We start from the raw sequence: 24,043 nt of genomic DNA, 5'->3' as shown, positions 1-24,043 counted from the left end.
TCTAATGCAAGACAAACATGCTGTCACGACAGAAACATATGCATATGACTTTAGCATAAGACTGCACCGTGTTAACATGTCCATGGCACTTTCACATCCATGACCAAGGAGTGTAATGACAGGCTGCTTTTCTCTCTATCTGTTCCTCTTCTGCCATTTCCTTTGGATTTACTAGAATTTTTTGCTTTAAGTGCAATACAGCAATATATCTGAACCAGTATCATCAAATTCCCTTGTACCTGTTTGTCACCTCATGTATTGATCCTGATCTTATAGAGCAGGGTTATCAAAATGAAAAGTTATGGTCAGGGTTTGGACTGTGCATTCACTTTTTTTGTGGACCCTAGTTAGAGATTCTGTTTTATACCAGTACCACAGGAAACCCAGTGTTCCCTTGCAAGCTGATTGACCATAGTCTCTAGCTGGCCCTTCAGAGATGTAGAGCTGGAGGACAACTCCCAGCTAAGCAGACCTTAAAAGACAGGATCAAATCATCTTTTTATAGAAGTGCTTTTACCTAGTATTTTACCACTTTTATTCTAGTATTCAATAAAAAGTTCTATACCACATATTTTCAGTAACATAAAACATGAGGCATTAAAAGTTTCTGTTGAGTTGTGTTAATTATGACTAGACTGTCCCCAGATTACTGGTATTCACCTGTGACTCAGAATGCAGTGTTCTATATTGTCATGATAACAGTTTGAAATATGCCTTGATTTTAGAGAGAATGTATTAACTTTGTTATAATTACTTAGTAAAAATATGTTCTGTCGTTAGAGATTGATGGTTTATAGAATTAATCGTACTGCCATAGTAATCACTGATATATTTAAATAGGTGCTATGTCTCCATGTTCAATTATATTGAAACAGTGACTTTGAAACACTGTAGGTCAGCTGGAAACACTAGTACCTATTTGCATTTCTTTCTGTATGGCCCAGTTACTTAATATGCAGTATTAATACTATTAATAAGACCAGGATTAGTAGTTTAAAGACAAATTAAATCTATTTGGTAGTGCTGATTTCCCTATACTGAAAGAAGATTAGACGTGAAACAACTGTTACTGGCTGAATAGTGTCTATGCAAACAATTTCATATGCTATGAAAACCTTTATTTGGCTTTGTTTAATATTGTTCAGTAATTGCTAAGCTGAAGGTTGAATGGGAGTTCAGTTCTAAAACTAGGAAAGAGGAATATTAAGAATACTATTTTATTTGGTTATTTTTCACAGCTATAGTTCTAGGTTAGTATATAATAACGTTTTAAAGTGTGATTCTAAAAGATGCATTTATTAATATTTTACTACTGCCGTAATGTAGAGTATATATGAAGTCATGCACTGGTAGTGCCTCTTCATGTCTATCTAAACCGTGTTTAGCATTCAGCACTAAAGGCAGATTGTTCGTCAGACTGGATGCTTTGCTGGTCAAAGCTGCTGTCGTGGTTTAAGCTCAGCCGTAAATCATGCAGTCACTCTCTCACTACCCCCCCCCCGCCCCCCCTTTTGTTCCCTCCATTCCTAGAGGGATGGGGAAGAGAATCAAAAGAATGTAACTCTCACAGGTTGAGATAAGAACAGTTCAGTAACTAAGGTATAACACAAACCACTGCTGCTACCACCAATAATAATAATGATAAGGGAAATAACAAAGGGAGAGAATACAATGCCACCCGCTGACCGATAATAGCTAACCTGACCAAGCAGTGAACTAATCCTTCCGGGTAACTCTCATTTACATCCTGGGCATGATGTGCTATGGTATGGAATACCTCTTTGGCTAGTTTGGGTCAGGTGTCCTGTCTCTGCTTCCTCCCAGCTTCCCCTCCTCACTGGCAGAGCATGAGACTCAGAAGGTCCTTGGTCAGACTAAACATTTGAGCAGGAACTAAAAACATCGGTGTTATCAGCACTGTTCCCAGGCTAAAAGTCAAAACCACAGCACTGCACCAGCTACTAAGAAGGAGGAAAAAAATGACTACTACTGCTGAACCCAGGAGAGCTCCATGTGCCTTTTCCTAAAAGTGCTGTTCTGGAAGTGCTTGATGGTTGTGGTTTGCTTATCCATCTGTGCAATGAGGAATCCAAAATGCAAAAGCTACCTGCTTTTGAAAACTTCTTATCGTGGGCAAACCCATAAGGCCCCTGAATGGAATCTATCTCATGACTCAGTCTCATGATGGCCTGTAATTTTAGAGTAACCGGAAAAGCTGGTAGCTACCTGCCCCTGGAAACTTCCTAGAGTGGCTGCCTGGAAGCCAAGAGCTGCCACTGGTGTCTGAAAACACAGGTTATGGATGATCTAGTGCCTGCAACATGGAACAAGAGGGAAAGATTCTTACTGCAAAAGTGTAGTAAAAAAATGAACGGGACTTAATGGGCTGAAATAAGTTAGGAAATGCTGATGGAATATCATGGTTGGGGAGGCAGTATTAATTCATTAGTCTTAGTAAATCAGCAGCTTTGTCACCCATCAGTGCAACACCAGAAATCCCCTTGTGACTAGATGGGCTTACTGTGGAGAGCCAAGTTTACTGTGCTTCAAAATGGAAAATTAGCTTGAGAGAGCAAGGGAACAGGGAAGGTGATTTTTTTTTTACCCAAAGAACATGTTAAGATTTCAGGCTCTTTCTAGATGCTGGTAGCTAGATTACTAGCAAATCCTGCTTTGGGAAAAACAGTTCCAAGCTTATGTGCATTTCTAAAAAGCTTAATCCATGTCAATTTAAAAATGAAAGCAATTTATTGCTGGCTTTTGAACCACACGGTAAAGATAACTGTCCCCATCATTCTTGCATTCCTCTGAGTGGGCAGAATCCGTATTGGTGAATGTGAAAAGGCTGCTTTCACCAGCCACTGGGAAGTGAATCAGTATTACAGCAGGGAAGTCACAATGGTCCCTCAACATTTCTGTTAAGGTTGAATTGGTACACAAGGCAGTGTGTGTTAGAGAGGCAGTTCATTGTAGCAGTTTACTGTGTTTACCATCTAACTGCCTTATTCCTATGGTGAGAAAATTTGAATATACCCAGTGGCTAATTCCACTCATCACATACACTGCATCATAACCTCAGAAGTTATTCAAACCATTGGTTGAATCCCAAAGGATGTTAAATCTTTTTTCTTTTCTTTTTAACAGTGGTCTCTGATTCCAGATGGAGAAATGCCAATCCTAGTTTGGGTTTTTGGTTAGGCTTTTTTTTGTTGTTTGTTTATTTATTAGGTTTTTTTTAATGGTGGTGATATGGAAATTTCAAGTTTCCCCTGCTGCAGGAAAAAATCCCCACAGGAAACCCTAAGATACAGATTAAGCTTCATGAACTGAGAAGAAACATAAAAGTTAATTATCTAAGTTACTCCTTAGTTCAGAACTTCCTTCAGTTCTCTGCTGAGGTCACAGAAGATGTAATGCCACAGCAAGGACAGGAATGAAATCTCCACTTTTCTAGTCCTAAGATAAAGGGATGTGCTGCTGCAGGGAAAGAGATGGCAGAGGAAGCATTTTAGGATGTAATGCTGGTGTGCAATGGCTTTTTCTTACATCCTGACACCAAAAAAACACGACAGCATTGCATTGAGTTGCAGTTACCCTGCCTTCTACCCAGTGCTAGTTTATTTTTCCTGAGTTCCTTAATAGAGAAATCGTAATAGCTTCCTGCAGTCAGCAATATCCCTCTGCAGGAAATGTGAGGCCTTCAGTTGCCAGAATTGAAGCCAGCATTTCGTTTGACCAGGGCCACCAGCAGAAGACTTTAAGGCCAGGAAGGTGGGGTAATGGTTGTGAAGATATGCTTGAAGAAACTCAGTCATTTATACAGCTATATGTTTAACGTAATGACTCCAGAAGGTTGTAAAAACCTTGAATTATTTCACGTCAAGTTTACTCATTACATAGGTTATCAGTAATTCCATACTTTAACTTGCTGAAAAAAAAATCCATGAGAATAAAATGTAATTTTTTTACATTCATGTAAACCTGGTTTGTATGATGAATATATAAATACACATGCAAAAATCACAATGTAAGCTTTTAATAGTGTAAATAGTATTCTTTGGTACTTCTTGATACAATGGAAACATCTTGTATGAACTTACTAACGTTTTTTAATGAAAATAATCCACATATAAATGCTTTTAGCTCTAACTACCTATATTTTCAATATCTTAGCTGAAAACACATAAAATAGAAAGCAGAACCTTTTTTTTTTTTTCCAGTCTTTGGTTATCTAAAACTTTTGTAAAGCTGATTGTGACTACAAAAAGAAAAAAGATGAAGTCATAAAGACTATATGCACACATCCTTAGTCTTTCATTACATGATGGAATTATTCTTAGATTTTGTGAGATTTTAAGGCCACTTAGCAGCATTATAAAATTAAGGATGCTTTTACTTTAGTGTTTCATTTGTGTGCTTTTTGACCTCCAGATCTTGTTTCAGTTTCAGTATATCTATCACAGTATGATTTTTTGAGGGGGCTCTTGTTTTTAAATGTCATGTGATCTCTCCTTAAGTTGGTTGAAATGATGAAGTAGGTCATAACTGCTGCAATTCCTCTTCTTTCATCATACAGCAGCTTGCAGTGCAGCAGAGATCCCTGAGCACCTATGGGACTGTGTAAACAGAACTGTGTGCGATGTAGAGAGCTTGGAGCGTAGTGAGCAGCTCCTCCAATCACCCTCAAATCCTCAACCAGTGCAAGTCTGAGAACCCTGAGAGGTTAAGAGAGCTCAGTATCAGCCGTGCCACTAGTGCAGCTTCCTGGCACTGCAGTTTCAGCTTGAGATGTCCTGCATTTTGAAAGACTTGCAGCACTGCTATAAAGCAGTAGGGCTGAAAATGAATGAACAAATATTATCTAAGACATCATCATCTGAAAGTAATTATCTCCTGACTCTAGTAGGAGTCAGCTGTGAAATACTGGTTTTAATATTAAGATTTTTATGCATATGCATTTGTCCTCCCTGAAATAACATCTAATAATAGCAGCTGTCCAAATCAGAAATCATTGAAGGAGGAGCAATCGAATGTATAAACTGATTGGAAACCTTTTGCTTCATAGCTATTATGTTGTAATGGTTAAATACATTTAATGTTTTTGCTGGCAGTAAAACATTTGCTGCCTAAAGAGGCTTGCCCTTCATGTTTTTGCAAAGGTCCTAACTGACCTCTGTCCACTTGAAGTTCAGTGGTTCAATGCATTTTTATGGTTGGGACAGCCATAGCTGTGTGGCATGTAATCAAGTGTCATCAGTGGGAAGGTTGCTTAAGGTTCACGTGTAACATAATTCCATGCTATCTTGCCCATGCAGACATTTGCCCTGCAAGATATCAAAAATTTTATGGTGTTTCTCTCTAGAAGTCAACCACTGTGAGTTATGTATTCATTTCTGCAGGGGAGATTGAACAACAGTAATGTGATTTTGGATAGCAGTTTCATTTTCAGAATGATGTATTCCTGTCTTTTGAAGTTTCTTCTGTACAGATCTTTGAAGCAGATATGAAATCATTCAAATTGCATTTTATAATCTACCTTTGTGAAAACAAATGTTTGTAAACACATCTCTCAAGGCTTTATGAAGTAGCTACTATGCATATTATATACTTATGATAGCCACTATACTTACAGATCCTGGTGTCTTCCCTTTTCATCTTCTTATTTTTATCCCATCTCTTACACATTGTTTTGGTTCAAATTGGTAAAGACTTGCATGCACAGGGGAAGTTGGGTGTAAAAAAAAATGTATGTGCAAAAGGAAATCTAGGGATATTGGGACTACATAGGTGCTGCTATTATTTACTTTCATTCATGGGCTATGGATGAGAATTAAATTGAGGTCAGCCCTGAGCATAAAGATTTATTTGCTATTGTTGGTGTTGAGGTAATATACAATTAATGTCTGACCTTAGTCTATTTCCAAGCAGCAGAGCAGATAGCACTGTCTTTGCAGGTTCAGGAGGGAAAGCTGTTGTTCTGCTCTAGGACATGAGGGGGAGAAAAACAGTTTCAAAGGACGCCTAAAAATTGTGCAGTCAGGGTGGTGAGAGACTGCTTTGGTCTATCATTCATAAAGTTATTGTCGTGTATATGAAACTTGTTTGTTTTCTCCTTTAGCTCCCAGTTTCTGAAATCTTTCCCTCTCTAAGTCCTAAGTGGTTAGCTTTCTCATTTCCAGAGTCAGTGGAATTATTCCCACTTTATAACTGTCTGTTACTGTGCAAAAGAAGCAGAAAAAGGTGAGCATGAGTAGCAGCACCTCCTCTTCTATGATATTTAGTCCAGAAATTTTCAACTAAAAGCCATATGCAGTGTTAGACTTATGATGCTGTTATAACAGAAGTGCACTTCTCCCCATTTTTGCAAAAGCCTCCTGTGTACCTGTTTCAATATAATTGCAGTGGTTTTGAGTATGTGTACTCGGTATAATGATAAAATTTCTCTTTGTATCTTTTCTTGATACATCCTAGGATTATGTCTGCCTTTCTGTGTGTCATAGCAGGTGGTAGTTCGCAGTCATCCTGATATTGACTTGTTTACCCAAGTAGTTTCCTCATATGAAACATACTTAGTGCACCAGTATCATTCATCAGAATGAATGATAGCGATATTGGTATTAAGCTGAATCCTTATGAACTCTTTCATGTCCTTTTTGCCCGTCATTGATACCTTTGTTGGTATATTATTCTTACGTATTTTAAAAGATTAAGTGCGAAGCATGGCAGCTGTGGAGCACCACTGCAAAATAGCACTTTACAGGTTTCTGGGTTTCATAATGTATTTGCCAATTATAGGTAATTTCCATGGACAAATTATTATTTTTAAAATTTAAAATAGGCTTCTTTTTCATATAGGAATTATTTAAGCATAAATCACAATATTACTATTATTAACAATACAGTGTCAACCCTGTAAGATAGGTGAGGCTTCTTCCCACACAAACTAGGTTAAGTTCATGGAGAAATTATTTGGAGTGCCATAAGGGTGTACACCCAAAGGTTATATTATACAAATCCTGCTAATAATCAGTTGGTGTGATTACCTCCCAGAGGTTGCTTGGAAAACATACTTATAAATTCAGTTCAGAAGCAAATAGGGTGTTTTGACCCATTGAGTATTTAAGTCTGTATTTTGGATAGTATAGACTGATACATATCATAAGGCTCAGACAGCAGCTCTTTCATCTTAAAAACAAATACAGGAAGATTTCCCCAGATGAGAAAAGTTTTATGTTGCATCTTTCTAATGCAAGTGTTCTTGCATATGCACAAAGCAGCACTTCTAGTGAAAAATTATGTATTTTCTTGCATGATAAATGATACAGAAAAGGTAAGCGGAAGTGCCATTACAGGTTTTCCTGGGAAATATGTACTGTGATCACCTTGATTCAGCCTCACAGTACAACTCTGTTCTGCACCAGCACAGCAGCACCAGGGCTAAGCTTGCTGGTGGCTCAGCTGCAGAAGGCTCAACCAGAGCCTGAGAGTAGGAGCCGATGTGGAGGACAGTGGCACGTGTGTAAGGCTTCCCTTAGAATAGCAGTGAGGACAGTGTTGGTAGGTATTAGCTGTTACTCCAGAGAGTCACACGTAAAGCATAAGAAAGAGTAGCCATTTACATCAGAAATGTAAAGCTGTCGCATTTTCCTGAATGTGACATATTTTTCTTTCCATATGTCTTGGTAATATTCTCCCACACAGACTGCCCCTGCATTTAGTACAAGTCGGTGACGTTAAATCTAATGCTGTGTGATTGTGCAGAGGAAGAAGGGCATGAAATTGCATCTGTAAGTTTACAATAACAATGTTGTTTGTTTTAAAACTGGACTCCGACTTGAATTATAAGGGTCACACTGATGGAGGGTAGTTTGGGGTTGTTCGGGGTCTTCTTGCCAGAAAGTCACAGTATTTAACTTATACCTTTGTAAAAAGCAGACCTTGCAAGCTGGCATAGTTTACATGGCGTTTTTTTCCATTTCAAGTCTCATGCTGTTTATGCAGGAGTGTACTTTAAAGTTGTTATTTGATATGGGCTTGTTTTTATCTTGCTGCTGAAATATGATTTTGGTTTCAGGAGGTTTGCTCTCCATCTCCACTTTATGAACAAATGCAATATTCAGATATTTAGTGGAGCCTGTGTTGCAATTTGCCTCACCATTTGAAGAAATAAGGAAAATATTCAGTGCTATATAAAAAAATTATTTAAACTCTTCTAGGCCTTATGCAAAGGTAAGAAGGTGTGTGTTGTGAGAGCTGAGTTACATACAGTTTTTGTTAGGTTCCAAAGTAGCTTTGTGAAAATATTGAAGAAATTACAGTAACGAAGGAGGTCTGGAAGGAAATGGAAGAATTTGGAGGACCAAGATAACACAGAAGCCCATGGTGCATGGAGCAGCAGAGTTGCTTTTGGGCTGCTGAAACAGTACTTTGGTTGTCCCCACTTCAAAGGGACACAGAAGCTGGGTTAGCAAAGGATGGGCAAACACTGGAAAACAGAGGTGGCAAAGGGTCACTGTGGTGGCACTGTTGCTGCTGCTGTCCTTCATACATTGGACAGTATTTGCATTTTTAGAGTACCTTGCTGACAAATGGAAGTGTTATATGGGAAAATATAGGTGCAGTGTGCTCATGTAATTTAGCATAGTCCACTTTATCTTAATGAGCCAAGATTATTGTTCTTCTCTGTAAGTGGTTCATTTTATTCTGCCATGAGTTGGTGTGTTTGTGTCATGTAGAAAGCTTGTAAGGGTGAGATGTCCTGGTTTCAGCTGGGATAGAGTTAAGTTTCTTCCTAATACCTGGTACAGTTCTGTGTTTTTTGGCAGAGCAAGAGAAACTGAACAGTTCTTGCCTACTTAGTGACAACTGAAACACAGGTGTGTTATCAACATTATTCTTATACTCAATTGAAAAAGCACAGTACTAACAGCTACTAGAAAGGAAACTAACCCAAACCCAGCTGAAACCAGTTGTGAGAACAGAAAAAAGTAATTTACTTTGCTTTCATCAGTCCTCAAAGGAGTGGAACAGAATAGCTAATGTGAAGGTTAGTTGAACATATGACAAACTTTTTTCTGCCCACCGAGGAAAATATATGTAAACATGTTAAGGTTTGATATTTGCATGTGTCCATGATAAAAGCAGTACAGAGGCAGAGAGAAGGAGCAGTTTAATAACATCCATTTTTGTCCAGGAAAGACACTTGAAATCACATTTTTCAGTGACAAAGGTTACTCATTTTTGTTTTGTGATAGCTATACTATTTCCTGTGCACAGCTTGGATTTGTTCCTGCAGCATAGGCCTTGTGATGATATTGGTATTATCACTTGTTTGGATTTTTTCATTGTTGTTCTGAAGTTTTTTCATAATTGCATGTTGTCTACATAATATTCCTGTTACGCTGAGAATAAGCGTGTACAGTTTTATCCAAGGTTATTTTAGTCTTTTTAGGTTTGTGTTAGAAAAAAGTCTATATTTTTAGATTTGAGTGATTTTCTTAATGCAGCCTCTTTTAGCTAAGGTTGTCTTGATAAGAAGCAGTTTAATAGAAGAGCTTTCATGATATGAGAATGAAATAACTTGTTTGTTTTTTTTTGTGTAAATATTCTCAGTGGCAGTTTTATAGTTGTAACTGATTTGTAAGCTTTAATAATCATAGTATGCAATCATACCTTGCAGCATTTTATGTATGAATCCATCTCTGTTTCGAGCTTAGTATATCAGCACACTTAATGTGTTTGTATTTTTCATGGTTTAATTAAAACTATTAATTAACATGAGTTCAAATTTCCAGCTCTGGCAGCCTGCAGATGCATGTAACAGGGATCAAATAATTGTCTTCTGAGAATTCTGAAATAAATTTATAGTGAAATTTATTCAGCTGGTCACAGCTCAGGTGGTTTGCAGGGTTTGAAAACCACTGTGTGTCTTTCTTCAGTACCAGTTATAGGCATTTCATAAAATTACTTTTATGTGACATTTGCCCAATGAAAAATAAAATGAGTTTTTTCCTTCTGAATTAGTGAGGAGCAATAGCTTGAATTACTTCCTGTCTATAATCATAACAAAACAAATAGGCAGTGTAAAAATCCCTATGGTATTCCCACTGTATGCTTGGTTTCCAATTTCACTACATGATGACTTAAAGAAAAAAAAATCATACAATGTTATTTTATTATAGTTGAGATGTGTAGGGAATTTTTTTTTTTTTTTTTTACATCGATACCACTTGGACTTAGTAAATGTGAATCTAGATTTTTGGTTTCAATGAGAAACAGGAATAACATACTCTTAGCCTAAAAGGTCTTATGTACTCAATATGAATATGCCAATTTAAAGCTTTAGATTTCCTTGCTGATCGTGAATTGGGCAAGTAGGGTGGAGTATTCTTTGCTGCAGATAAGGTAGCAGAAATATCAGCCTTTATTAGTTTAATAATTCTTTGTTTTGTTGATTGTGCATCTTTGCTGTAGAATATAAGTTAAGCTGTTGTTTAGGTGTATTAATTAAATCTGTTCTTACACCATATGTAGTATTTTCATAGGATTCTCATCCTGAGTGTTTGCACATCAAGTATGCTGCTTGAGCACACTGAAGCACTTCAGAAAGGTCAGTCGTACATAGGAAGTGTGTGATAAGGAAACATGAGCAGTTTTGGCATTTAAGAGAGGGAAGCAATGAAGTTCCCCAGGTTCTTGTACTAGGACCAGGCCTGATTCACTTGGAAAGTATGTCACAAGTACTCATACTGTGGCACAGAGGGGGAGTTGGATATTTTGGAAGCTTTATGGGAAAAGATGTGGTGGAGCAATAGTGAGAAAGGGCTTGTGTAAGGTATCCAGATGCTGCATACTGAGAGGTTGCAGGGACCTATGGTTGGAACTGAAATTCTGGCAAGCGTTTCTAAATGATCAAGAAGATGGAGGAAAATACCCCTTATTGAAATGAACAAGTATGCTTAGCTGTGGTCTGTAGAATGAAAACATCAAAGTCATCCAAAATTTAAAGTAATTTTATTTAAAATTAAAATATCTATGAAATACTCAAATATCCATGGAAATTAATGCTGTTACAAAACATCAGTATCTTCAAAATATTTATTCCTTGCTAGTTTCAAAGGGTTATCACTCTGTGATTTTATTAGAGATTTCACAGAAAAAAATGTCCTTTTTTTGACTATTCTGCTTATTGTTACATCAGTCAAAGCCACATTTTTTACTTTATAGTCAATGTCCTTGAATTATTGCCCTTCAGCCTGCTGAAGAGCAGTTGTTGTATTTCATTGTTCAGTGCTGTAATAAGGGGGAAAAAAACCCAACTCAAAACAAACCAAAAACAAAGTAATAAAACACGTTAGTGCCAGCTACGCTGAATTCTTGATCTTTGAAAGTCTTAAGCGTAGTTGAGCTAGAGGTTCTGGAAATTAAGAGGCTCTTCATTCGTTAGTTATGGCTAAGACAGGCAAGTATGTATGTATGTGTAGCTGGCAAAAGATATGTATTTTGATGTTATCTTACTCTACTGCTTCTTATCCTGCAAAGGATAATGAGTTCTGAGTGTTCACAAGTTTAATGAGTGATTTAACAATGGCAAAGTTAACATTTATATTACCAAATCTAGTTACTTTTTCTGGGAAGACTGATTCAGCTAATGAAATATTTTTCTTCATTTGATTTCATTATATATTTTGTTAGGTATGAGGACAGAAGGAAGTTCTGCACAAGAGTCATAGTCCATTTTTTAATTTAGGTAAGGATGGTATCAGATGATCTATTTTTTCAATGATAAATGTGAAAAATATTGTATATTACATATAGATAATATACTATATATGGTATACTATACATTATTTAACTTTTAAGTAGTATGAGCATCAATAAAGAATTCATAGTAAGAAAATAAGTTAGCACAATTGGATCATAAAACAGTTTCCCCTAATGTGGCATAAGAAGAAATTACACTTCTCGTAGTAGAAGTGTTGTACTGCACACAAATGAGATCAGCTAAAAAGGAATGCATGGAAGGGATGGAATTAGTATAAAAATATGCCTTGCTTAGCATCTAATTTCTGCATTAAAAAAAAAAGTAAATTCCATCATTTGTTATAAACATGTTCTGAATCCAGATACAGGCAAACTAGCTAGGAAGTGAAAAACAAGCTATCATGTTAATTCTCTGAACCAAGTCTGCCTGAGTTTGTCACCTATATTCATACTTTCTTCATTATAATTTTTCAGAAATAATACCTTTTTCCATCTTCAGCTACATTACCAGGATGGAAGCATGAGTAATTCAAGGATTCAACTGGAGCAGCGGTTGTACTTTTGAATGAGTGCAGACGATAACATGGAGACAAAAATGTAGCTTGCACCAAGTCTCAAACATTGTCTGCCTGTTTGGAATAGAGGTATAATTACCATTGGAAGGGATGGTTTTCTACATGATTGCTTTCTTTGATTGGTTTCCTTCTTACTCAAACAAACATTTAGTTTTTATTATGCTTCAAATTTATATTCACTCTTGAATTGTTGAAAAAAAAACATATTTTCTCATATAGTTTTCTTATTAGAATTCCTCTTGTTCATCTTTTTATCTACTTGTCATTTCCTTTCCTAGATATCTTCCTGCTTCTATTATTCAATTATAAAATAAATAGAATTTTATTTAGAAAATAATACACATATTAACAATGAAGACGGTTGTTTTTCTGGAATGAAATACTGTAACAAATGAGCAAAAAGAAAGGAGGAAATCAATGACTTTCTTGTAGACCTTCTTTGTCATTTGCCATAGATGGAGACAGGTTTCTCTTCTTATTGATGAACTGCAAGACTGACCTCTACAAATGTATTTTAAGGATATTGCTGGCATCAGCAAGAAGGACAAAACTGGACATCAACGTTAATGTGATGCCCACCAGAATGAATGGAAAAGTTATTTCTTCTCCTGGCTATCTGGTAGCAGAACAAAAATCTTAATTTTTACCATTCTGCTAACAGGGAAGATAAAAGGATTTAACACTCAGACTACATACCCACCAAAATGGTAACAATTGGAAGAAAGTAATTTAAAAGCAACAACAAAAATATAACATTCATGGCATTGATACAAGTATTAGGAGTCCTCAAGAAAATTATTTATGAAGTGGCACAGTCGCCTTATGATCTGGCTGGGTTCATCCATCTGTTTCTTTGGTGTAGGGATGGGTAGCCACCAGATGGATATATTTTGCCTAGCGGTTTACATTATATTGTTTCTCTGCTTGGCACACAAACATTGCAACTGAAATAGTAATGCAAAAATCCCTTGAAACAAAAACATTTTCTTTGTACAACTAGCTTTGTAAAGAAGCAGAAAAAGCATAGTAAACATCTTTAAAAAATAAGAATTCTTTTCTTATAAAGTTAATGGCTAATTTCCTCAGTTTCCCTCTTCTTCACAGACTGGAATACTATGAGTAGATCTAAGTCCTTTCTACTTATGTGGATGCTCAGTATTCTTCTCCTGGCCTCATCAGAGGTAAGAAAAGCAGACACTGTGCCAAAGGAGACCTCTGTGAGGATCAAGGACTGAGACCTGAATTGGACTGTGATTAAACAGGATCCTCAGCTGCTTGGTAAAGAATACATAAACTCTGCATCCTCCAGCACAACAGCCTTTCCATCTCTCTGCTCTCGAGCTCTCCATGCACATTCAGTTAGAGGCTCCTGCTTTGTACTGTGTTCTTTGGGTAGTAGCCTGCTGCCTCCGATTTTAAAAATCTGGAGACGTGGAAAGATGATCTTTCACCCTTCAGCGCTACTGTTAGTGGTTTACATTTCATTGAAGAATGTGCTGAGTTAGAAGGGCTATTGACAAGATCTTTGGTCTTTTTAACCACTGAAAATGAAAGCAAAAGGAAATTGGAAGGTGAATAATAGCATCATAAAATGGTTAGGGTTGGAAAGAACCTTAGGATTATCTAGTTCCAACCTCCCTGCCTTGGATATATATATGGAGGTGATTTTGTGCAGTAACAAAACAAGCACTGAGCATACAGATGATCTTTGTTGTTATTCCTGCTTTGCTGCCTGGTAATTTTTGCTAGTGTGAATTCTGCCTTCAGTGTAGAGCTGTGTGTGTGTAAGAATTGCTGTGTTTTTTCCTTTAAGATGACTAGATTTATGGATTATATGGCTAGATGGGACTGTTGTGAGGTTGTTTTTTCTTTTGTGACTGTAGACTTACACCAAGTGAACCCTGTATGTTTTGGTCAGCAGAAATACATAACCTAGTGAGGCTCTTCCCAATTAAGATATTCTTACAGATGCTGTGTTATATGATGTAATTACATGTTCTCTATTTTAACATTTGAATTCTCTATTTTAACATTCAAGTAGTCTTTTATATTGCTTACTTTGCTTTGAGCTTGTAGAAACAGTGTGTTCCAAAGGAAGGTCTTGGCACATAATATTATGTTTCCTTTAAGGAGAAACTCCTTATAATCCTTTTCAGTGCATAACACTGTTTGCTTGTGAGTTGGCATTGCTGAGAGGGCACGAAGAAATCACCTTCCATGTATGAACACATGGAAGTGCTTCCCTGGAAGTGCTGCCAGTAGAAGGGAAGAAATGGTGGTGTCTGCTCAAGTTCATCTGCATTGCAGCATATTCTTCAGGTCAGAAAACATGAACAAGGTATAACCTCCTGTATTTGTATGCATATTTGAATCCAAGAGCAAGTGAATTGAAATGGGAGGAGAAGACTTTTATTTGATTTTACTTTTAGTGATTTACTTAACATAACCCTAATTACTTATGCAAAATTACAATCTGTAGGTTGTCTTTGTCTTTAAAGTAAATCCAGTTTTTAACTGAGAAAGTTTGTTGGGTTATCTTATTCTTAAAAAATTAAGTTTTTCTAAAAAAAAAAAACACAGTTTTTTAATAAAATTCAGTTTTCCTTGTCTTTAAAATAAATTGAAATTCTTGGTTGTAACACATGATGGTTCTTAGCTGCAAGCACAATTCCCACAAATCCATATCCCACTGGAGGGTGCAGGACTTGGGCTTCCTGCTTTCTTTGGGCATATTACCTCTGTGAAGCTAAGTGTCCTAAGCTTGCCTGTAACACTCTGGACAAGCAATATTCTGCCTTCTTTGTGCCCTTCAGCTTTGAAAGTGTCACTAGTATGAGGATGGGCCACGTAGCCCAGCATAAACCCTCTGGTTTTGTTCCTGCTTTTGTTCTTTAAAGAACTCTGGTTTGTATGATCTAAGTTGAAACAAACTAATGTCCTTTCACTAGCAGGTTATTAAGTCTCTCATGAAAAGAGTAGCCGCTGGTGAAGATTTTTCTGAGCCAGGAGGGAATATACCGAATAACAACTAGGGATTAAATGGTTCTGTTGATACCAAGGGGTAATCCTTGTGGGTAAAACTTGACAGAGGATACCAAAATCAGTTGATCCTGAAGTGCATGATGTTGATGTTGGTTTGGTTTTTTTTTATTTGCAGGGCTGTGATCTAGTCCTTTCTGACTTGGTTCTTTCCCCTGAAATACAGTAGAGAAAGGACATATTGAGCAGCGTGACATTAGCCAATTCAGATTATGAACCCAAAAATGTCATCAAACTTCAGTTTATCAGAGAATTAAAATTCAGATGTGATGAGGTTAAATACCATTCAGTGATTACTTAGCCCTCAAGGGTATGAGTGGCATTATGGAAAAAAAAAATGTAATGCTAGATGTGCTGTACTTTTGTTAGTTTTGTTAAATTTAAGAGATTAAGCACAGAAAAGTCTTTGTCACAGCATGAGGTTCTCCCAAAGGGCAGGATAACAGATAATCCCTTCATATTAAAGCTATATATTTCAGCTACAACAGCAATCAAAGTAAAGCTGTGAGAGCCTGTAAAAACCTGCCTGAAGGGCAAGCTCTCTCTAGGTGCTAGAGAAGGCAGTTTCAAAGTTGATATTACAAGATCAACTAATTCTTTTTTCTAAACACTGCATGTTGGATGTTGGATCTCTTCTGATGCTGTCAGTAACTGTCCCAAGCAGAGATCTCTGAGATATTGCCTTCTTTAGTACTTGTTTTTAAAACAAAATGTACACATAAAAATCCTTTTTGGGTGAGGTTGGTGTGTTTCACAGTATCACAGTATCACAGTAGGTTAGAGATTGGAAGGGACCTCAAAAGATCATCTAGTCCAATCCCCCTGCCAGAGCAGGAACACCTAGATAAGGTTACACAGGAACGTGTCCAGGCGGGTTTTGAATGTCTCCAAAGAAGGAGATTCCACAACCTCCCTGGGCAGCCTGTTCCAGTGTTCGTCACCCCACTGAGAAGAAGTTTCTTCTCAGGTTTAAGTGGAACCTCTTGTGTCCATTTGTACCCATTCCCCTTGTCCTTTCATTGTTTGCCACTGAGAAGAGCCTGGCTCCATCCTCTGACACTCCCCCTTTATATATTTATATACACTAATAAGGTCACCCCTCAATCTCCTCTTCTCCAAACTATAGAGACCCAGCTCCCTCAGTCTTTCCTCATAAGGGAGATGCTCCACTCCCTTAATCATCTTAGTTGCCCTGCGCTGGACTCTCTCCAGCAGGTCCCTGTCCTTTTTAAACTGAGGGGCCCAGAACTGGACACAATATTCCAGATGAGGTCTCACCAGGGCAGAGTAGAGGGGAAGGAGGACCTCTCTTGACCTACTAACCACCCCCCTTCTAATACAACCCAGGATGCCATTGGCCTTCTTGTGTTTGATGAATGTAAAAGCTTTTTATTATCATTTTATTTTTTACTGGCAGTGTTAAGGTAGCCAAGATATAGCTCAGATTGATTATTTGCAGGCACAAGTATCTTCTGACCTGCTGGAAGTGGAGAGAGGGAAAATACAAATGGATTATGCTTACAAGTTGTAAAATACGTTGTTATTGTGAACTGCCTTTCAGCCACTCTCAGGTAATCAGCCTACAGGGTGTTCAATTTTTAGTCTTCCACCTGGGGTTACCAGAGAGAGAGCCATTGTCTCCATCCACAGCTGTAGGAAGTCTACCACATCACTAAAATCTAACACGGTAAGGTTTTCTTATTCGACCCCTTTTACTAGGTTAGGGAAGAAACCTCCAGGTGAAGGGACTGTTGTGGCCGCAGTAACTTTTGAAGCTGGCAGAGCCAATTAAGCAATTTCACACTCACAGCATACAGGAGGGGCATTTCACAAACTCTTGATCCATCTTTTTTGTTGTTGTTGTTGTTGTTGTTTTTTGTTGGGTTTTTTTTTTTTTTTTCCATCCGCTCTTTCTTTTTTAATCTATTTGGATCTGTTTTTCTGGAAATTCTCCTTGAAATGAAGGCGCGCTTTCTCTTTCTTGACAAACTTCATTCATCAGTCTCTTGAAGATAGTGTGGCATGTTGCATGCATCGGGGAATGTGTGGGTGTCTGTGTTCCTATAATAGGTTTAAATACTTCAACATAGCTGTGCCATTTTAGAAAGGAGAGACTAAACAGCACTGCTTTAATTCTTCTTTCATGATGCCTTATTTTTCTCTCACTTTTCAGTTGCCAGGTCTTCTCCTGACAGCCGGGAACCCTTTCACTCATATATTACCCTGTTACCTCGCTTAAACTGTGACTTGTATTTTTCCTGTAACATACAGCCATGACATGAAGAAATGCCATTGTTAGGCATTGTTAGGCATTTGTTTTTTTGCAGAAACAGATTTTTCATGCTTAAAACACTTGCAAGCTATTTTTCAAGATTTACATGTCAGTCTTCACTGCCAGGTGCTCTAGCCATGCTGTTCAAGTCTTGGAAGACAAATGCAGGGACTGTGAGAATGAGCACCTTAGGCCTATTGTAGGAGAGGATCAAGATCATCTTAAGAACCTGAGCATGCACAAGTCCATGGGACCTGATGAAATCAATCCACAGGTCCTGAAGGAGCTGGCAAACGAAGTTGCTAAGCCACTGCCCATCATATTTGAAAAATCATGGCAGTCAGGTGAAGTTCCCAATGACTGGAAAAAGGGAAATATAACCCCCATTTTCAAGAAGGGGAAAATGGAAGCACTGGGGAACTACAGATTAGGCAGTCTCACCTCTGTGGCTGGCAGGGTCATGGAACAAATTCTCATGGAAGGCATGCTAAGGCATATGAAAATGCCAAGGTGGTTGATGACAGCCAGCATGGCTTCACTAAGGGAAAATCCTGTCTGATCAATTTGGTGGCCTTCTATGATGGGGCTACAGAAGTGATAGATAGGGGCAAAGCAGTTGACATCGTCTATCTGGACATACCTACAAGGATACCAGAGAGGGACTCTTCATCAGGGACTGTAACAATAGGACAAGGGGTAATGGGTTTAAACTTAAACAGGGAAAGTTCAGGTTAGATATAAGGAAGAAATTCATTACTGTAAGGGTGGTGAGGCACTGGAATGGCTTGCCCAAAGAAGTGGAAAATGCTTCGTCCCTGGCAGTGTTCAAGGCCAGGTTGGACAGGGCCTTGGGCGACATGGTCTAGTGTGGCACGTCCCTGGCCATGGCAGGGGGGTTGGAACTAGATGATCTTAAGGTCCTTTCTAACGCTAACCATTCTATGATTCCACATGAATTTTCACAGCAAAAATTACTGAATTTGTACTAAATAAGTGACAGGACAAGTACAGTATTATGCAACTTCAACTGTACATTCCAAGTGTAAATAGCTGTTAGTGATGATGGCAAGTTCTAAAATATTTCTGAATAATTGCCATGATGGAGTGGCTACATTTGAGTGTAATGTAAGGTTATTCTTTGGAATCTTCCTACTCTGTGGTGTGCTTCTCCCTAGTGTCTGCTATTCTCTTCATGTGTCATGTTTTCTTATTCCCTTGCTTCCTTTTTTGGTTTCTTTGCTTTTCTTTTTCTTTCTTGACCTTTAAGACCATGGTACCTATCTGTAATCTTCTGTCTTTTTGGACTTAGGTGTGTCCGTGCTGAGAGAGTTGTATAAGCACCTTTCACCTTCATGACTGAGCTCTGTGACTTGTGAGCAGCATTGCCTTATGCACAGTGCAATGTGGAGAGCTCTGGGTTTTTTTCTTCTTGCTTTCCAGGGAACTAAAAAGGAGGCACTCCTTAAGACCACAAACTCTAACCAGCATGTGTATGTGCTAGAATGAGGAGTAATGAAAGGTAGAAGGCTTGCATGAAAGGGAGTTGGGAACTGTTGCCCCTAGTATGTTCGCATATTGAAGATAGCTCTGTATGTGTGAAGACTGCTCAGACTGAACAGCTTCAATAGCCGACTTTTAAGATTTACATGTGTTCTTTTATGTCAAATGAAATATTTATAACTGCTGAATATAAAGGAAAAAGTAGGAGAGTAACAGAAAGAAAACCTTTTAATGCCCTAGTTATTCTCTTTCTAACCTTCAGTTGCTAAGTAACCATCAGGAAACATAATTCCTACTAGCTGTGGGCAGAAATGCAGATGCGATTCTATACAATTTATATGATCTAGAAGATGTTAGTGCTAGGTCTTGACCTAGAGTTACCTCCTAAATAAGAAAGCATTGTAGGAATAAAGTTCCTCAGAAAATGAAAGATACATTTTTTAAACATTGTTCTTGTAATGCTGTGTCCTGGTTTAACCCTCGCTGGCACACAGCTGCTCACTCACTCTCCTACCCCAGTGGGATGGGGCGGAGAATCAGAAAAAATGTAAAACCCATGGGTTGAGATAAGAGTTTCATAATTGAAATAAATTATAATGACAATACCCTGAAGTGGTGCACAATACAGTTGCTCACCATCTGCTGACCAGTACCCAGCCTGATTGGAGTGGTGATTAGCCCCTTCAGACCAACTCCCCCCCAGTTCATATACTGGGCATGATGTTCTCTGGTATGGAATACCTCTTTGGCTAGTTTGGGTCAGCTGTCCTTTCTGTACTTCTCCCACTCCTCTCCCTCCCCAGCTCATTGTGCCCTCCATATTGGCAGAACATGAGAAAGTGAAAGTCCTTGATTTAGAGTAAGTACCACTTGCCAACAACTAAAACACCGTTGTGTTATCAACATTATTCTTACACTAAAGTCAAAATGCAGCACTGTATCAGCTACTGTGAAGAAAATCAAATCTATCCCAGCTGAAATCGGAACACAGTCTTAGTATTTAGTCAGTAAGTTAAAATGCTACATCATGATGTTCATTCGTGGACAGTGAGTTTCTTGAGCTGTTTGCTTTTATCTTAGGGGTTTGTGACAGCCAGAGTGAGTCTATGCTTAAACCCCCAGATGTCCAGGAGTGAGGTGGGAGGTCACAGCTGAAATGCACAAATGTATTTGCGTCTCCTTTGAGTTGCCCCCTCCCAGGCACATGTAGGTGCTAGGTAGAACTTTTACTTGCTCTTGGTTTTGCATTTACTTTTTATTTACATTTGTTTGACCGAGTCATGTAGGGAGTTTCTTTCCATACTGCTGAGTGTCACCAGTGAGGTTCCCTCTCAAATTCAAATCTGATGCCTGCTTTTCTATGTATTAGGCATTCCTCCTCCTCCTGTGTTTCAAAGGCAATTGGAACCAGCCTGGAATCATCTGTGCTCCTTCTTCTCAGTAATTACAATGCAACCTCATGACATCTACACTGTTCTTCAGTGGAGGCATTTTTCTGTATGACATGGGAAGCATGGTCACCTTTTAAAATTACCTACAAGTATATTAAGGGTTGTTTTTAGCGCCACGGATGAAAATGCTGGAAGAGGAAACCAAGCCTGAACTGAGTGGTAGCAAGGGTCACAGTGGAACAGCCAACTCCCGGCCACTCTGCACAAACCTTTTGCTACGTTCAAAAAAGACGTACATGAAGTATGTAATTTCATTGCTCCAGGAGAACCCCAGTGAACATGGTTCAGTGTGGTTCATTGCAGTGGTGCAGATTTCATACAATTACATCACTTGGTGTCCTTTGGTACCACCCTTCCTGCCATCTCATGTGACAGCTTATTACTTAGACAGAAGCAAAACTTTATTAATTTCTCTGTCTACAGAAAACACAAAAAAACCCAGAAGCAGCAGGCTTAGGAGGAAGATGAGTGCTGGGAAAAAAAATCAGCTCAGTAATGCCTGAACTATAAAACATGGTGTAGCTAGTGATGCAAAGATGTTGCACGGAGTAGATACCTCCTGGTAAAGGCAGTCGCAATCTCGTTTTTGTTGAGCGATCTTCATCCTTTCATGTGTGCATTCTGATAAGGCGTCACTGCAGTAAAGCCCTGCGAACAGCAAAAGTAGATAATTAGTAAAGGGACAAATTATACAGAGGACAAATTATATTATGGTTAGGCACAGAACTGCATCTCTGCAAATACTTTGTGAGAAGGAAAAATCTAAAATATAGTTTAAAACAAAGGTTCTACCGTGTGAGCTATTGAACATATATGAGAAATGGTGCTGAGAAGTCATATCAACTCAGCCATCTCAAAATCTTTTTGCTAGGCTTTATAGCTGTGAGCAGTTCCTTTTTCTAACTTTTTTTCTCCAAAAACTGCAGCAGTTTTGCTCCATCTCTTCAAGTCTTTTGTAGGGCTGTGATACAAGATGATACCCATCCATTTAACATACAATAATTGAAGTCAGAAGAGATGAACCAGTCTTTGGAGTGTGAATATTTTCACACTTCATTCAGTAAAATGTCTATTTTAAGGTATTTTTTACATTTAGTTTTGTTACCAGGTAAAATACGTGGCAGTCATTTTTCAAAGATGCAGTATTGAATATTATATTCTACAAATATTTAATTAAATGCTTCCTCTCATTGTGAGAAGCCCTGGAAATATAATCAGTTTTTTCACTGATTTAAGGAGATAATGCAAGGGTCCAGGGAGGAATAAATTTAGAAAAATAATTAGGGACATGGTTTGTATTCACGTCATCAGACTACAGAAATTCACCCTAAAGCATCTGTGGAGCTGGTCAGAACAGTCTCTGAACTGTTATCTATGACTCACACCTGAGATTGACAGGTGACAGAAGAAGCCCCAGATGACTGACAAGGGATTGTTTCACAATTAACTGATTCAGTAGATGGGGACAGGGCAAGGATTGCAGTTTATTTGGATTTAAGTTGCTTTTTTAAAAGTTTACCACATGCTGTTCTCGGAAGTGAACATTGGAATTATAATCTAGGGTAAATCATCAGTGACATGGTCATGGCTGAATGTGAACTCATTGTCTTGAATGTGTGCTGTCACACAGGAAAGTGGTTTAAAGTCTGTCATGAGCTTGTGACAAATATTAAACATGAGACTGTCATGTTTATTATTTTTTTAAATGGCTTGTGTGATATAAAAGCTAGAATTGAAAAGTTGCAGACACAACAGCTTCAGAGAGATTTGAAAGCATTTCAGCAAGGACGGAATTATAATTTTAAATGATGTTGTCACATAAAAAAGATCTGAAATAATTAAAGTACAATTTAGTCATGACAAGTGCTAGGCAATACCAAATAGAACAAATGGCTATGCATAACTAATAGAACTAAAAATACCTAAAGGGGGAACAACTGGATGGAATGACATTGTGTGAGGAGACACTAAACAGATTTGGACTGTTCAGCCTGAGAGATGCAGCTGCAGTGTGGACCTTATAGAGAGATATAAGTTCCAAAGTGGGGAAAAGTGGTCTTGGGCAATTTAGTAATTCTTTTTCATGATACAAGAAGTAGGATTAGAATATATTAAATTATCCAGTAGCAGCTTTAAAGTGAGCAAATGGAGTACTTTCCCATGTAGTGGTTAGTGCGTGGATGTTGCTGTCACAGAGTGTGGCAGATGGCAAAAGCTTAGGCAGGTTCAAGATGCAATCTGACAACTTCATGGAGAAAAAGTTTTCTCATGACCTCATCAGGCAAAGGTGCGACCTCTAGCTAAGTAAGTCCTAAAGCAGTGGTTTGTTGGCAACTCTTGGGGACAGGCTTCTTAGCTGGGCAGTTACTGACTGGAGCCAAGTATGGCAGTCCTCTATTTCAGCATTACCTCAGAAACAAGGTCACCTCATTACTAAGTTTCTATGGCTGTCTATTTTTGTGACAGTTAGGATCCTCATGCTGATCTGTAGGAAACCATTGAAAACAGTGACACTTTTTCTCTGTTATTAAAGTAAGAATATATGCAAAGTCTGTTTAGGCTAGTTGCCATGAAAATAATTTCACAACTGCTTTCATTGTGCAATGAATTACCCATAAAAGATGATAGCAGATTAATTTAATTAATTTGATTTAATCCCAATAGTGTATTGTTTTATCAAGCAATGCTGTGGCATAATTAAGAGTTGTAACTGATTAAATACTTTATAACCACAGAGCTATTAATTCATATTAAATTACAATAAAATTAGCAAAGTAACACAAACAAGCGACATAAATATTTTAAAACAGCAGTGATACTGCATCAACTAAAAAACTACCTGTGTAAACCATTCTTTAAAGAGTTTGGCTGCTGTAGTTAATATCATAAGATAATTGCAAATCTGGAAATGGGGCAAGAAGAGCATTCCATTTGATTTTTGTAAATTCAAAAGACTCCTTTGATGAGAAATATGTTTTTTTTTAAGATGGTTATTCTTAAGTGCCTACTGAAGCAAAGGCCTTGAACCCAAACTTAGTATGCAGGGAAAAATCCCAAAAGTAAAACTTAATGTCAGCTTCAGTACCCCCTCTGGATCTGACACATGTTTGTTCTATTTGAATACAAATCTGAACAACTCATGCATTGCAAAGTTTTAATTTGAGTATGATGTATTAATGCTACAGCTCCGATTCTGTTCTCATTTGCAGGAATGTCAGGGAATGTGTGAAACTATTTGCATGCTTAAATAATTTGCTGGATAAGATGGTTTGTAAATTCTGGAAATCCTGCAGGTATTCATTTATCACCGGGCGTTAAGTAGAGACGTACAAAATACATGAATTCAAAGTGCAGGGGCTGGTGGCAGTAGGAGATGTAGAAATATTTTTGAGCTTTTTCAGACCTGAGATCAAAGCTGATTAAGAGCAAATATGTCCAGTAAT

The 24,043-nt window shown here is 38.0% G+C and overlaps 1 long non-coding RNA gene across 1 annotated transcript in view; it reads left to right on the top strand.

The window, feature by feature from the left end:
* LOC133223299 (uncharacterized) overlaps positions 1 to 24,043 on the top strand; it is a 312,054-nt gene that overhangs the window by 278,105 nt on the left and 9,906 nt on the right. Inside the window, exon 4 of the long non-coding RNA XR_009728518.1 lies at positions 13,443 to 13,519. This is a non-coding gene — a long non-coding RNA (uncharacterized LOC133223299). The remainder of the gene's footprint in view (positions 1 to 13,442; positions 13,520 to 24,043) is intronic.

This window comes from Neopsephotus bourkii, unplaced genomic scaffold (genome assembly GCF_033783945.1).
Source record: "Neopsephotus bourkii isolate Nb327-2 ecotype Australia unplaced genomic scaffold, CSIRO-AGI_Nbou_v1 NB_1634, whole genome shotgun sequence".
NCBI lineage: Eukaryota > Metazoa > Chordata > Aves > Psittaciformes > Psittacidae > Neopsephotus > Neopsephotus bourkii.
Note: the sequence above shows the minus strand (reverse complement) of the source record. Positions and strands in the feature narration are given on the sequence as shown.